Genomic DNA, 15,243 nt, shown 5'->3' on the forward strand with positions numbered 1-15,243 from the left:
CATTAACAATGGTCCCGACGCGACCGACGCGATGCCCCCGATATTTCCATAGGCTTCAATGTTAAAAAATATTTTAACATTGAAATCGTGTCGGGAAAGGTAAAATATCGGGGGCATCGCGTTGGTCGGGACCATTAACATTGGTCCCGACGCGATGCCCCCGATTTTTCCATAGGCTTCAATGTTAAAATATTTTTTAACATTGAAATCTTGAAAAAATGTGAAAAATGTGAAATGGGCCAATATGACCCATTTCACATTATAGATGTCCCCGTCGTCACCCCACGATAGACGCCAACCCGAAGCGTGGCGAGCGCAGCGAGCCCGCGAGGGGCGGCGGTGCGCGTCCTCCGACCTTTTCATTCCCCTACTATCCACGTCGGCGTGGAGTTGAGAATAGAATAGTGTGGCGAGCGCAGCGAGCCACCGAGCCCGAAGCGTGGCGAGCGCAGCGAGCCACCGAGCCCGAAGCGTGGCGAGCGCAGCGAGCCCCGCGAGGGGACGCGTATAACTTCACAGGTATATGCGTCCGCTCACCACGCTTCGGGCTCGCCACACTATTCTATTCTCAACTCCACGCCGACGTGGATAGTAGGGGAATGAAAAGGTCGGAGGACGCGCACCGCCGCCCCTCGCGGGCTCGCTGCGCTCGCCACGCTTCGGGTTGGCGTCTATCGTGGGGTGGGGTGTACGCCGTCAAATTTGGGGGGGTTGGGAATATTTTACATTGAATCCAATGTAAAATCGGGTCCCAGGGACCCGATTTACATTTCATTCAATGAAAAAATCGGGTCTAAAATCGGTCGGTCGCGTCGATCGCATCGCATGCGACCAAATCGCATGCGATGCGATCGACCCGATTTTTCCGACATGACCACCCCGATGTAAATCGGTGTGGCCGTGCTAGGAAACAAGTACCAAATTATCAAATAAAAAAAATCCTGCAGATATTACATTCTCAATGCTGATTACAGATGTCCTACTAGAGCTCCATATATAGGGAAAAGAGCTTTCTGTTTTATACACAAACCTGATGTTTATTTAAAATACTTTTTATTGGGTTTATGACAAGAAAAAGTGAAAAAGCAAAGCTAAAAGCATTGGAAATATACAAGAACAATAAAAATAGAGTACTCAAGTCAAAGGTATGCACACGACAAAGATACATTTTTGTAAAGGCATAAGGAGGATTGTCATCTCCCATTTTTAATTAAATAAGAGGACCATCTTTTCCACATCCGGCAACGCCTTTCAACATATGTACAGTATAACTTCTAACACTGTGGGGAGAAGTTGTATGTATCCAATGTGGAAGGATGAGCTTCTTGGCCAACATTTGAATAACCATAAGTAAAGGAATAATGGTTTTAGAGTTGGAACCTATGTAGTTTAACAGAGTAAAATGTAAAAACAGGCAAGGAACAGGGTGTTTAACTTAATGTTCCGAGAATAACCGACTAACAAAGCCAATCAGTTTATGTTAAAATGTCCTAGTTTGCCACATTCCCATATGTTATGGAAGAAGGAGGCATTCTGGGCAGTACATTTTGGACACAGACTATCTCATCTCGAACCATTTATTTTCTCTGGCCCTGCAAATTTGCAGAAACATAATGGTTTACGTCCGTGACCAGGCCATTAAAAAAAATGGGTGTCGAGACTAGAGTATGCGTCACTAGATGCAGACTTTCTGAACCATACAGAGGTGTTCGGATTGCCAGACTAGCTGAGGGCAGGACCACAGATGCTGGCAGGAAGCATCTACTTTCTACAAACCCATCAAGCAGAATTGAAATATTTATTTAATGCTATTTTACTGCGGTTGTGCAATAATGACCATATCAGAATTAGGCCAAGAATACTCAATGCTTCTGGTAGATTTCTTAATATACAGACTCCATGGGAGACTCCGATCAATGTGGCAATGTGGACAGGCAGAAGCATCACACATAGTACTTGTAGAGTGAGAAGAACTGATACAGAGGTTGCTGGAACCACTGATGTTTGCATGGTTTGTGTCAGGATCTCATACTTTACCTGAGCTGCAACCATTGGTCCCTACTTATACCTTACCCAATGGAAGAGATAAGACTTTTTTGTATTTAGTTTAAAAATGTTTCTTTAAATTTTACTTGAAGATAAAAAGCCCCCCCAGTGATATTACTGCAGTAGATTGAAGTAATGTTACTGCTTATTGTTTACCAACAATGCACACATGGGGAAAATGATTACACAAACAACTGTTACAGTATATGATGATAGAACATACTTGTTTAATACAACATTGCATTATATAACAAATAGTATATATGTTTCCCCCACTTTCCCCCTTCTAGCAGAGACTTGTGCAACGGGTCTTGGAGTTGGCACAATTGTCTATATGTTTAATATATATTAATGGAGTTATATATTAATATATATTAATGTTTAATGGAGTTTTTTGTATTAAGTGTACCCATGTACAGTACAGTACTGTACATAGGTTTCTTCTACAAAATTCAGCACCCACTGTCAGGAAACCGGTTGGGTAATCTTACTTGCTATGTGGCGAGTGAGAGGGGTTTTATTTAACAAAGGTTACACAGGACTGAATAGCACCTTGAATTTATAAATTATCTGCCTTTAAACTCCCTGTTACAGGTACAGACTTCAAACCAACAGTTCCCACATTATTCCTGGACTCGGGGCATGATTCAGGTCTGTTTGGTCCCCAGCGCATTCGCTCCATATATGCGCCTGTGCAGGTCGACTTGCACAGTTGCCGAGGCATTCGGACAGGGGGCGTCCCCATAAAATGACGTGCATTCTCATGGGTACGCCGGTGGCCCGATGCCTGCCAGAGGTCGGTGGCTGACATCACAGAATGTCAGCAGCCTGCCCCATTCTCATAGCTGCATGCCGCAAAAATATAGCGTTAGTCAAGACTTATATTTGCTCGCTAAGGAACGAATTTACACTGCTTAGCGAGTCAACGTGAATCAGTCCCTAGGTCTCATGTCCTGCTCTCACAATGATTCTATACTGTTAGCATGTGGCACAGCAGCTGAAATAAGAAGTGGGCATCCGGATGGGCCTAATTTACAATAGAAAATAAAATCACATAATATACTTTTATTTTTTTCCCTGGCCACAACTAGAGAAGCAGGTCAATGAATCCTGAGATTGCAAAATACCACATCTAAGCTTTCGCCTTTCATTTTACAGGCAAGGTTCTAATGATAGAGAAAACAAATATAGAGGCCAGGGTACAATGTGATATTTGGAGAGCGTTGAACTTTCAGTCCCAAGTAATCAATTTACTTACTGTGAGTTCTATACAATTTCCAAAAGCTTTTAGCAGGGAAAGCATTTTTTTCCTTCATTTAAGTGCTGCAGCATGTACATAGTACATTGTGGTCCCCTGTTCAGGTACTCCTTTAGAAGCTGGTAGCAGAATGGGCTCTGGAAAACTCATAGTCATCTTGCCGGGTCAGAGTCTAACAGGCAATTCGGATACCAAAGGAGTAAATGGAGACAGGTCCAAATTCAGACTGGGTCATAAACAGACGATCACTATATGCAGTGCACAGGGATAAGGCAGAAGAATAGTCAAAGGACTAGCCGGGGTCAGTCGCCAATAGTCAGGAAATAGTAGGAAAACACTAGGAACGCTGAAACAGGTGTCAGAACCTATACTCTGGCAGGGAATGCCTGTCAGGAATTTCCTTATACAGGGAGTGGCCTGCTGCATACGTCCGATGACTACAGCAATAATTTGTACTGTAATAGGGCTTCTAGTGCAGTGTGCGCGCCCTAGGAAGGACGCTCTCACACACAACCTGGAAGAAGCTGGCACACCTACTGCTCAATGGGACCCCGGTGCTGCAGGGAGCGACTTGCGCCATTCACTGCCACTTGGGATCCCCTCCGTAGGAGAGCCTGCTGTCTTCCCAGACACCCTGTCTCCACCTCCCACATCTCCAGTGCCCCTGGACCCGCTAAGTACACTCTGCGGTCTGGGAGGCTGGGATATTACCCCTTCCCCTAGGGGTGGGCACCGAACACCCTCTGAATTTTTTAAGCAATTGTAGAGCATGAACATTAGAAGCTTTCACTCAACAACGTTCCTCAGGACCAAAACCCTTCCAATCAATTACTCTTGACACTCTGGGGTACAAGATCGCTCCAATCTCATATTCTTCTTGGCATTCCATCTTGAGATTTTTGTAAACTGGCCAAAAAGTTAAAATCAAATTAAAGCGATCAAAGAATAATGACCATCTAGCCTGCCGGCAATTTAGACAATGAGCCGTTATCAAATATAGTATATTCCTGTGGTCTATATGTACTGTTACTGGAAATTTTGTACGGACAACTTGATAGCAGACAACTCCTTATCCCAGACCGCATAATTTCGCTCAGGTGGATGGAGTCTTTTCTAAAAGAATCCACAAGAATACCATTTCTTACATAGCTGCATCCCTTTGAGAGAGGACTGCCTTGACTCCAACTGAAGAAGCATCCACTTCAAGAAAGAACAGTGGATCAGGACATCTAAGAATGGGATCAGAAATTAAAATTTGTTTTAACTGAGAAAAGGCTTGTTCAGTCTCCAGTGGCCAGTTCTTAGCTGAACTGCTGAATAGACTTGAGGCCCACTGGCTGGGGCCAGTTGGTTATGTCAGAAAGCTTCTCTGAGTCCATGCACAACTCGGTACCAAAAACATTGTACCCAAGAAATGCTATCTCTCTCTGATCGAAGAAACACTTCTCCAATTTGTAGTAAAGCTGATGCTTCTTAAGACAAGATAGTACTTTGCAGACATGAAGACCATGGGTTTTGATATCTTTGAAGAAGACTAAAATGTCGTCAAAACAGACCACTATGAATTTGATTAATAAATCATGAAAAATATGATTCATATATTTTTGAAACACAGCATGAGCATTACTTAGGCAAAAGGACATAACCAAGTACTCAAAATTCCTGTCCTGAGTATTAAAAGCAGTCTTCCACTTACTGTATTTCCATCTCTGATCCTGATCAAATTATAGGCTCCATGCAAATCTAGTTTTTCAAATGTCTGTGCCCTCTTGATCCTTTCTCAGAGATTAGTGGAAGTGTGAACCAACCCTTAACAGTACTGGCATTCAAGCCTCTGTAGTCTATAAAAGGCGTAAGACCTCCATCCTTCTTTTAACAAAAAACAGTCCCGCAGCAGCATCTTACTGCAGAAACTCTGGTTGGGGTGTTTGGTGTTTAATAACACACCTAAACTGACCACCCCTCAACCCTTCCTGTTTTCCTTATGCTTAGGACAAGAGGAAAGAAGATGTCTGGATTCTCCACAGTAGAGACATAGGCGATACTTAAATCTCCACTATATCTCCTCTTCAGGGAGACGGGACTTCTCGATTTACATGGGTTTTTACAGAGAAGGATCTGGAGCTGTGAAATGGGGAGCCAGTTTGAATCTGAATCTGGGAGACTGCTCACTCTCTCCAGCAATCTCTCCCTATGACACAGATCAACACGAGATCAAACCAAATAAGGATGTAGTTGGCTCCTGAGATGCCAGCTCATTCTTCAATCACTCTGAGAGTCCTTGAATGAACGCTGCTATCAGAGCCTCAACATTACATCTGACCTCTGAAGCCAAGGTTCTGAACTCTAACCTGTATTGACCCATGGTTTGAGTCCCCTGTTTTATCCGAAGGATCGCTGAAGCAGCCGAGGAGATTCAACTGGCTTTGTCAAAAACCTCCCTGAAGGTGCTTAGGAAGTTATCACAATTATTCATCAGGGAATCATTCTTCTCCCAGATGAGATACCCAAGCTAATGCTCATTCAGACAGAATGGAGATAATATAGGCCACCTTCGCCCTTCTGATGTGAAGTTCGCTGCCTGTATGTGGAACTGTATTGAACTTTGGTTCAGGAACCCCCGAAACTCCCTAGGGTTCCCATCAAAGTTTTACAGGTGCAATATATAGAGTGGAGCTGCCACTGCTGCCTGATGGACCAGTGCTACCGATGCTGGTGGAGATGGAGATACCTCCATCCGCTGCATCACAGTCTGCAAACATTACATGATCTGGGCTTGATCGTGCTTTTGTTTTTCAAACCTTGCAAGTAGATTCACCATTAGATCTTTAGGCGATGGTCCAATAATGGGATCCTTTGTTTTGTGCCAGAGTATACTGTCACAAACTCAGACTTGTATTAGAGACTACCAGACTGGGCATTGACAAGACCTGGCACAGGGATGCAGAATCTTACTTTGTCTGCGGTTTTCGCCATTGACCCCTCCAAGTAGTACAAAAAATTGGGTATATTGCGCTCTACCTGGTCTATGTGCGTGGTGCTGCTTATCCTAAGGTCTGTCCAGAACCCTTTACATATAGTTTTTATCGGGTGGATGGATAGCGCACTCTGTGGTTGTTTGTAGTGAAAGTCAGTTGGGGAAGAGGGGGGGGGGGTTGGGGGGAATGGAAAAATAGGATGGGGGAATAGGAAGGGGGGGGAGAGGGTTGTGGTGTGGAGAGTGGGAGAGGTGTTAGATGGGTCACTAGAGTTTCTAAATAACAGTCAGGATGGTTAAATGATAAAATAAGGAATTTTAGTGAAGATAACAATCTAGTCAAGGACAAAGGCTTTCCATAGCCGAAACGCGTTGGTCAAGAAAACTACAGCACCCAAAAGGCTTTGCCTGCATACTTCACACTCCTTCATTCTCCTCCGTGCAAGTAAGAACGCGCTGACGTCACAAGCGGTGCGCCGGGAGACGCCGTGTCCTGCAGACCGGCAACTCGACACACACGCTGTGAGCGGAGAAGCTGCATCGGACGCCACACCAGTCCTAACACCCACGGGACCCATCTGGACTCCAAGAGAGCCCAGGACGGCCAAACATATCTACAGCGGACGGGGTAAGAAGCAAGGTGTGGGACGCCGCTACTTGCTTGCAATTCTCCCATTCAGGACTGTTGTGTTTCACATCGTTGTTGAACAGCTCATATTAGACTCCAGGAGACATAAGTCCGCTGGACTTATGGTATAAAGGTACCCGTTGGCACCCTGATCTCCAAGGGACTCCTGACCAGCAACACACGCTGTCAACCATCACACTCACAGAGACTTATACACCCCACTGTATCCCATATAGGAGACATAGGTCCTGTTAGGACATATGGTATAAGGGAACCTGTTGGCATCCCAATCCCCACAAGGGCTCCTATTAGGGACAGCAGGGTGCCCTCCGACATTCATCGACCCCCAATACTAGACTGTGTCGACACCAGCTCCAGTGGAGCACCTACTAAAGATTGTTATCTTCAATAAAATTCCTTATTTTATCATTTAACCATCCTGACTGTTATTTAGAAACTCTATTGACCCATCTAACACCTCTCCCACTCTCCACACCACAACCCTCTCCCCCCCCTTTCTATTCCCCCATCCTATTTTTCCATTCCCCCCAACCCCCCCCCCCCCCCCTCTTCCCCAACTGACTCACTACAAACAACCACAGAGTGCGCTATCCATCCACCCGATAAAAACCCTCCAAGTAGTATTTGGTCTTTGCATGCTGGTCACAGTCCCCTGCTCAGATTCACATTTAGTGGCTGGCATACTCTGGTGGTGACAGAATGGGCTTTGAAATAATCGTAGTCATCTCACTGGGTCAGAATTTAATGGGCAATGCAGGTACCAAAGGAATAAAGGGACACAGGTCCAAATTCAGACCGGCTCATACACACAAGATCACTATACACAGTGCACAGGGATAAGGCAAGAGAATAGTCAAAAGAATAGCCAGGATGTGTCACTAATAGTCAGGAAATAACAGAAAAACACTAGGAACGCTGGAGCAGCTGTGAGAACCAATACTCTGGCAGGGAATGCCTGCCAGGAACTTCCTTATATAGGGAGTGTCTAGGGAAGAATGGTCAGCAGAGACAGTGCTTATAACAGTCTGGACCCGATTCAGGGCACTGTAGTTTCCAGAAAAACTATTTTATTATGCATAACAATAAAAGCAAGAAAGTCGTTTTCACACAAAAATGCAAGTGCAGTTTTTTTAAATGCAAATGAATGCATACAAATACATATATAGATGGGGCAATCAAGGTCTCTATCTCACCGTCCCAAGGTGGTGCGGAGGGCTATGGTGCTATAAGATGGTGGGTCCCGGGATAGCATAAAGGTGCGAACCACCGCACAGACTTGAATAGAGACAAGGATAGATGGTCACAATGTCCTCCCGTCAGCGCGATGGTATCCTCATAACATGTTTCGGAAATTATTCCTTCCTCAGATGTGGATGCCAACACACTGGTGTGTTGGCATCCACATCTGAAGATGTGGATTGCCCCTGTCTATATATGTGTTTGTATGCATTAATTTGCATTTAAAAAAACGGTACTTATGTATTATCTGGGCTCCCATGTTAAATGCACCCCATTTTTCATACCCCTACTATCCAACTACGCATGGAGTTGATTTTATATAGTGTGGCGAGCGCAGCGAGCCACCGTGCCTGAAGCGTGGCGAGCGCAGCGAGCCCCGCGAGGGGACGCGGTCTCATAAGAAAAACGGGAGCCCAGATATTACATAAGTTCCAAAAAAACTGCACTTGCACTTTTGTGTGAAAACGACTTTCTTGTTTTTATTGTTATGCATAAGAAAATTGTTTTTCTGGAAACTACAGTGCCCTGAATCGGGTCCAGAATTCATATAACATATCCACTGCACTGTTATAAGCACCCTCTATGCTGACCATTCTTCCCTAGATTTGTCATACCAAAGAGTGGGTGTTTGCTCTTTTTTTGGGTCAACAGAGGGCTGCTAATTAACATTACAGTCATAATTGTGCACACATAAACCACCAGTCCCCTTTTACCTTTATATAGGGAGTGGCCTGATGCAGATGTCCGATTACATTAGCAATAATTTGTACTGTAAGAGGGCTTCTAGTGCAGGGCATGCGCCCTAGGAATGACACATGCCCACACAACCTGGAAGACACCAGTGCAACCGCTGCTCAATGGGACCCACCAGAGGAGAGACCAATGGCCGCCCGGACCCCTGCTTCCACCGCCTGCATCTCCAGAGCCCCTGGACCCAATAAGTACACCCCGCGGTCCAGGGGGCTGTGACACATAGACTGCACAGTACCAAACTGCGTGTATGCCGTGGCATGAATTAGTCAAGATGTTATTACTGTAGATAATGAGGAGGTAGAAATGGTGATGTTGCAGAGCACCAGAAGTCAACTTCTTATTGGTGGCCTCATTAGGAGGTCTAAACCACTGCAATTTCAAGAATAATATTGCATACTATACTATTGAAATCAATGCTGTCTCTAAGTCTAAAATGCCTAAGTACAAATGCTTTATACAGTATGTCACAAGGTACATACAGCTTTTAAATGCACACTGAGATATACAAATAGTGTGCAGCAAAATAAAATAAATAAGAGATTTCAGGCATTTCAGAACTAGAGTGGTTTGAGGAGTAGCAAGGCCGTAAACCCTGTCTCTACCTGTGCAGATGCATAGTATTATCTCCTCGGGGCAGATACCCATATACCATTGTTTAATCCCTGCAAATCTACTTGTGTGCATTAACACTTTGTTCTGTCAGGTGTCCAGCTTGGATCATGATTGAAAAATGTTATACCTAGTTTCCTATTAACTAGGAAGTAAGAAAACTAGCGATGTTGATCAACAAACCAAATGGAAGGAATAAAGAATTGCTAAATGAATGCTGTGTACACACGGTGAGATTCCCTTGCTCTTTGACATAAGATTCGAGTGCTATGCAATCTTTGCTAACTCTACTATTTACATACAATTCATACAATCAGCATTAGATTTGCACTATATAGTCATTGCTGTCCTGTCTATCTGGGTTTCAATTTGTGCTGTCACGGGAGCGCGCATCGGGATCGCAAGGTAAAAAACCTGTGCGATCTGCATACGATCTGCTTGCGATTTTGCCTATATAGTCAAAATCTCATGCTGGATTGTACCGTGTGTACACAGCATAATTATTCCATAATTTATATGTTTACACTATCTTATTGAGGAAATATTCTGATTACTAAACAACTACCTTATTTTTTATGTCCCACATTTTTTTTATTACTTTTCGATCCAGCTGGTAAATACATAACTCAGCATGTGACACATAGTAAAGCTATAAAACCATATTTATTTTGGCTTTTATTAATGGATTGGTTTGTTTATTCAATTAACCATATTTATATTTATATCACTTCCAGTACATTGTATCTAATCTACAAAGTCCAAGGTTCCTCCCATACAAAGTATGCAATTATGGGAAAAATTATATATATATATATATATATATATATATATTACAAACACTGGGGGCCCAGCACTCACTACAACAAACTAACTCACCTTAACATTCAAATAATCAATAAATAAATAATGGGGTTTTAGTTCATGAATATATATACAGAAGTACCAACACACTCGCCATTCCTAGGAATGGGGTGCAAACAGCACCCACATCCCAGGGTGGGGTGCGGTGGCCTGTGACCACAAACTCTAGTAAATACAAACACAGGGGGCCCAGTACTCACTACAACAAACCAACTCACCTTAACATTCAAATAATCAATAAATTAATAATTAATGGGGTTTTAGTTCATGAATTGATCAATGCATTTAAGCTTGCAGCCCATCGCCAAGGGACCCCATATCACTGCAAGTCCTACACTAGCAACTGGTTTTCTTGGGAACCTGGCAACTGTTTGCACATCATAGCTAAAATGAACATGTGTTTTTTTTCTGGGTTAATGCTCAACTGCCAAGTAACTTATGGCTTTTATAAGGTGAGACAATCCCAAACACAGCACCTGAATTAGTATTAAAGGGGCAGCTGTCACAGGTTTCAGGTAAATGAGCTTATCTAGGGTGCATGAGAAAGCTATGATCACAGTAACAGAGGTTAATTAAAAATTAACCCAAATATATAGATACAGAAGTACCAACACACTCGCCATTCCTAGGAATGGGGTGCAAACAGCACCCACATCCCAGGGTGGGGTGCGGTGGCCTGTGACCACACACTCTAGTAAATACAAACACAGGGGGCCCAGCACTCACTACAACAAACCAACTCACCTTAACATTCAAATAATCAATAAATAAATAATTAATGGGGTTTTAGTTCATGAATTGATCAATGCATTTAAGCTTGCAGCCCATCGCCAAGGGACCCCATTTCACTGCAAGTCCTACACTAGCAACTGGTTTTCTTGGGAACCTGGTACCTGCTTACACATCATAGCTAAAATGAACATGTGTTTTTTTTCTGGGTTAATGCTCAACTGCCAAGTAACTTATGGCTTTTATAAGTTTATATATATATATATATCATCCAATAACGGTGGCACTCGAGCAAAAAAAAACACGGACACCAGCCTCAGGTCAACGTTTCGATGGGGATTCCAATTTTCATCAGGACAGATGGGAAATGGGAATCCCCATTGAAACGTTGACCTGAGGCTGATGTCCATGTCATTTTTTTGTGCTCGAGTGCCGCCGTTATTGGATGGAATGCACCATAGGAAGGCACCGAGTCAAAGTTCAGCCTATTGTTGCGAGTGCCGGTATTACTATATTTGGATATATATATATATATATATATATATATATATATATACACACATACACAATTCTGTCAGGCGGCACTTGAAGAAACTCCACACCACACAGCAGTGACCTGCCGTGTGGTGTGGAGTTTCTTTGAGTGCCGCCTGACAGAATTGTATGTGTGAGTTCCCAAGAAATTGAGGAGCACTATTGGAAGGCACCATGTGTTCACCAGCATTCACGCATTATTAACGGTGTGCTGCCCACTCTGGACTGCATATATATACATATATGTACTAAAAGGCAGAGGCACTTTGAAATACGAATTCGTATTGGCTTCAGTGTAAAAAAAACAAAAAACGCGTGTGCCCCCCCCCCAAAATCAGGGAAACATTTGCATAGGGGTTCCCCTTATTTTTTACAAATAACACCAGGCTCCAGGGCCGGACCTGTTTCCCAAAATACGTGGGACAAAACAAGTAGTAGTAGTTTGAAAACCAGCCCCAGACCCAACCAGCTAGCAAGGTAATCCCACAGCCGGGGACCTGCTGGGACCTGTGGTTCTCCAAGTCCCAGTATGCATTCCAGGCTGGCTGGGACTCATAGTTCCACAGCAAAACACAATGGTATATTCTATGTTTTACACTTGAATCAGCCCGGTATCCACAGTCCAGGGGTACCGGGGACAGCACCAGGCTTCGGCCTGGGCAGCTAAGTTCTGGAGGAGGGAACCCCTTCATAAGGGGGTCCCCACTCCCCCAGGACCCCTGCCCAGGCTGACTGGTTGGTAGGAATGAAGGCTTTGGCCGGGGTAACTTGTATAAAAAGTCTCCCCCCTGGCTGTTGCATTACCCTGCTGGCTGGTTGCGCCTGGGCCTGGTTTTCAAAATACGGGGGACCCCTACTCGTTTTGTCCCCCATATTTTGGGAACCAGGACCAGCCCTGGGGCCTGGTGCTGGTTGTAAAAAATAAGGGGAAACCCTATGCAAATGTTTCCCTGATTTTTTTACTACCAGGAACGGCTCTTGGAGCCTGGTGCTGGTTACAGCCGTGAGGGGGGGGGGACCCCACGCCAGTTTTTCAAATTATTTATTTATTTTTAATTTTTTTACACACATCTGACTGATCTGTGCAGACTTCTGCCAAGTACGCCAGGAATATGAAGTATATTTTCCTGGCGTATTTGGCCGGCAATTAGCAGCAGTTTACCGCTATTTAGTGGCCGTATTGAAAATACTTTTGAATGGTGATTTCTATTCGCATTTACCGATGGCATATACTGTACATTCGTATTTGTATATATAAATATGAATGTGCCATAAATACGAATACCAATTGTTGTATTTTGGCATAGTAAATGCTAAAAATATGAATACACCTAAAAAAAAATCGTATTTTACAATACAAATACAATTTTTTTTTTAGCTGTATTTTGCTTAGTAAATTTCCCCCTTAATCTTTAAATGATGAAGTAATTGACATATTTGACTTTAATTTAATTTGACTTTAATTCCCTTTTCCAATTTTTTTTTGTGGTACGCTGCAATCCTTTTTCTAAGGCAGGATGATTTCAATGCCCACTCCCCTTCCAATGTGTCACATCCACCATGGCGTTTGCCCAAGACCCCTGTGCTGTGCTCAGCCCTGGACCCTCTAGGTGCACTGGAACCATGGCGCTCAACTCTGCTCATGTCTCTGGCTCCACTGGGGTACATGTGGCCATGCTGTCATCGCGTGATGACACCGGTGTATTGTGCTCCAGTTCCATGCAGGATATGAGTAGCATGCTGCCATGTGTGTTTGTGCCTGGTCTGCGTCTGAGTAAAGGCCGGTGCTTGTGCAGCTGCGTATCATCAGGGCCGGCTAGAATCTGTCGCCCTCTCTGGCGGGCACCATCTTCTTGGTTTCCCCAGCCTCTCCTGCACAGCTCCGCCTCCCTGCCTGATTGCCTGACCAATCCCGGCGCAGCTCACCTGGTAAGTACTGACTGCTCAGGCTAGTCCGGCAGTCAGTACAATGATGTCCACCCCGCAGCATCATTGCTCCTACCTGGCTCTGTAGTTACTCACTACGATCCTGAGCTATCCGCTCCTACCTTGCTCTGTAGTTCTCGCTATGGTTCTGAGCTTCTCCCTGAAGAGATCCTGCTGGCCATTCACTGCTTCACGTACCACCGGACTCTGCTTACCGCCAATGTGGATCGCAAGGTCAGGTCCTCTAAGGGGTCTCACCTTGCTACTCTCCCGACTGTTACTTCCACGGTTACCTCTGGCAGCAGCCACAACCTTATACAGCAAAGGACAACTCTTCTTCATTCATTATTTTTCATTTAATATTATTCTTCAACCAACCATCCAATCCTCCAATCTTCATCCAACCATCCAATCCTCCAATCTTCAACCAACCATCCAATCTTCTCCAACCAATCATCCAATCTTCCAATCTCCAACCAATCATCCAATCTTCCAGTCTTCAACCAATCCTCCAATCTTCAACCAATCATCCAATCTTCTAATCTACAATACAATCTTCATTCGTTCTTCAAATCATCCAATCCTCAATTCCTTCTGCAACCCTTAAAGTATTCCACTCCAGTTTATATTCAATTCCACTCTTCAAATGATATTGCAATATTCTTCAAGTACAAAGCTTCATCATCTATTACAATAACCTACTGGACAATTGACTTTATATTTGCATATTTGCCATATAATGTACCGTCTTATACCATCATTATCACTGTCTGCAATATCTTTATTAAATTCATTATATTTGATCCTCATGGTTTCCTCTATTCTGTCTTGGATGCAACCCCCATACGTCAAAGCACCCAGCCTACTATATTCTGCAGCTGGTGCTACTCCAGACGTGACACAATGTAATTGTTTCACTCTCAAAAGCCAACAGAAAAGAAGAAAGAGTGCAATATTTCTAAATAAAGGTAAAAATTGATTTATCCATATCACTTACATTTAACATATATGTAAAAGCATACATCACCACAATAGTGAGTGCATCCCCAGTGGTCACTTGCAAATAGGTACCACAGGATTACGATCTTCCAAATGAAACAGAACTGGAGCTGCCATGTACCGGACACTGAAGGTCTGACTCCTGCTCCTTGGTTCCCTCAGCAGTCTCTATATGTCACCTGCTAGATGCGTTTTGGACAACAGTCCTTCATCAGAAGCATGGTGATAGTCCCAAAAGATCAGCTATATATACCCCTGGCTGATAAACAAACCAGGTGTGTCTTTTTCCCACCTCTCTGTGATTACATTTGTGGTAGGAAAAAAGACCAAGGAGCAGGAACACTGGTGTCTAGTACTTGGCAGCTCCAGGTCTGTTTATTTGGAGGTGATTCATTGTGTGGTACTTATTTTGAAGGGGCCCCTGTGCACCCATCCACTATTGTGGTGATGTATGTTTTATATATATATATATATATATATATATATATATATATATACTGTATATATACACTGTATATGTTAATTGTAAGTGTGATGGAGAAATACATACAGTATGCTTGTTAACTATCACCCATCCCAATGTAAAGATCTTAAGGTTGCTGCCGGGTGGTTGTGCCAATGTAACATACTGATGGAACCATTACTGGATGTACACTGTGCTAC

This window comes from Crinia signifera, chromosome 6 (genome assembly GCF_055691185.1).
Source record: "Crinia signifera chromosome 6, ASM5569118v1, whole genome shotgun sequence".
Taxonomy (NCBI): Eukaryota; Metazoa; Chordata; class Amphibia; order Anura; family Myobatrachidae; genus Crinia; species Crinia signifera.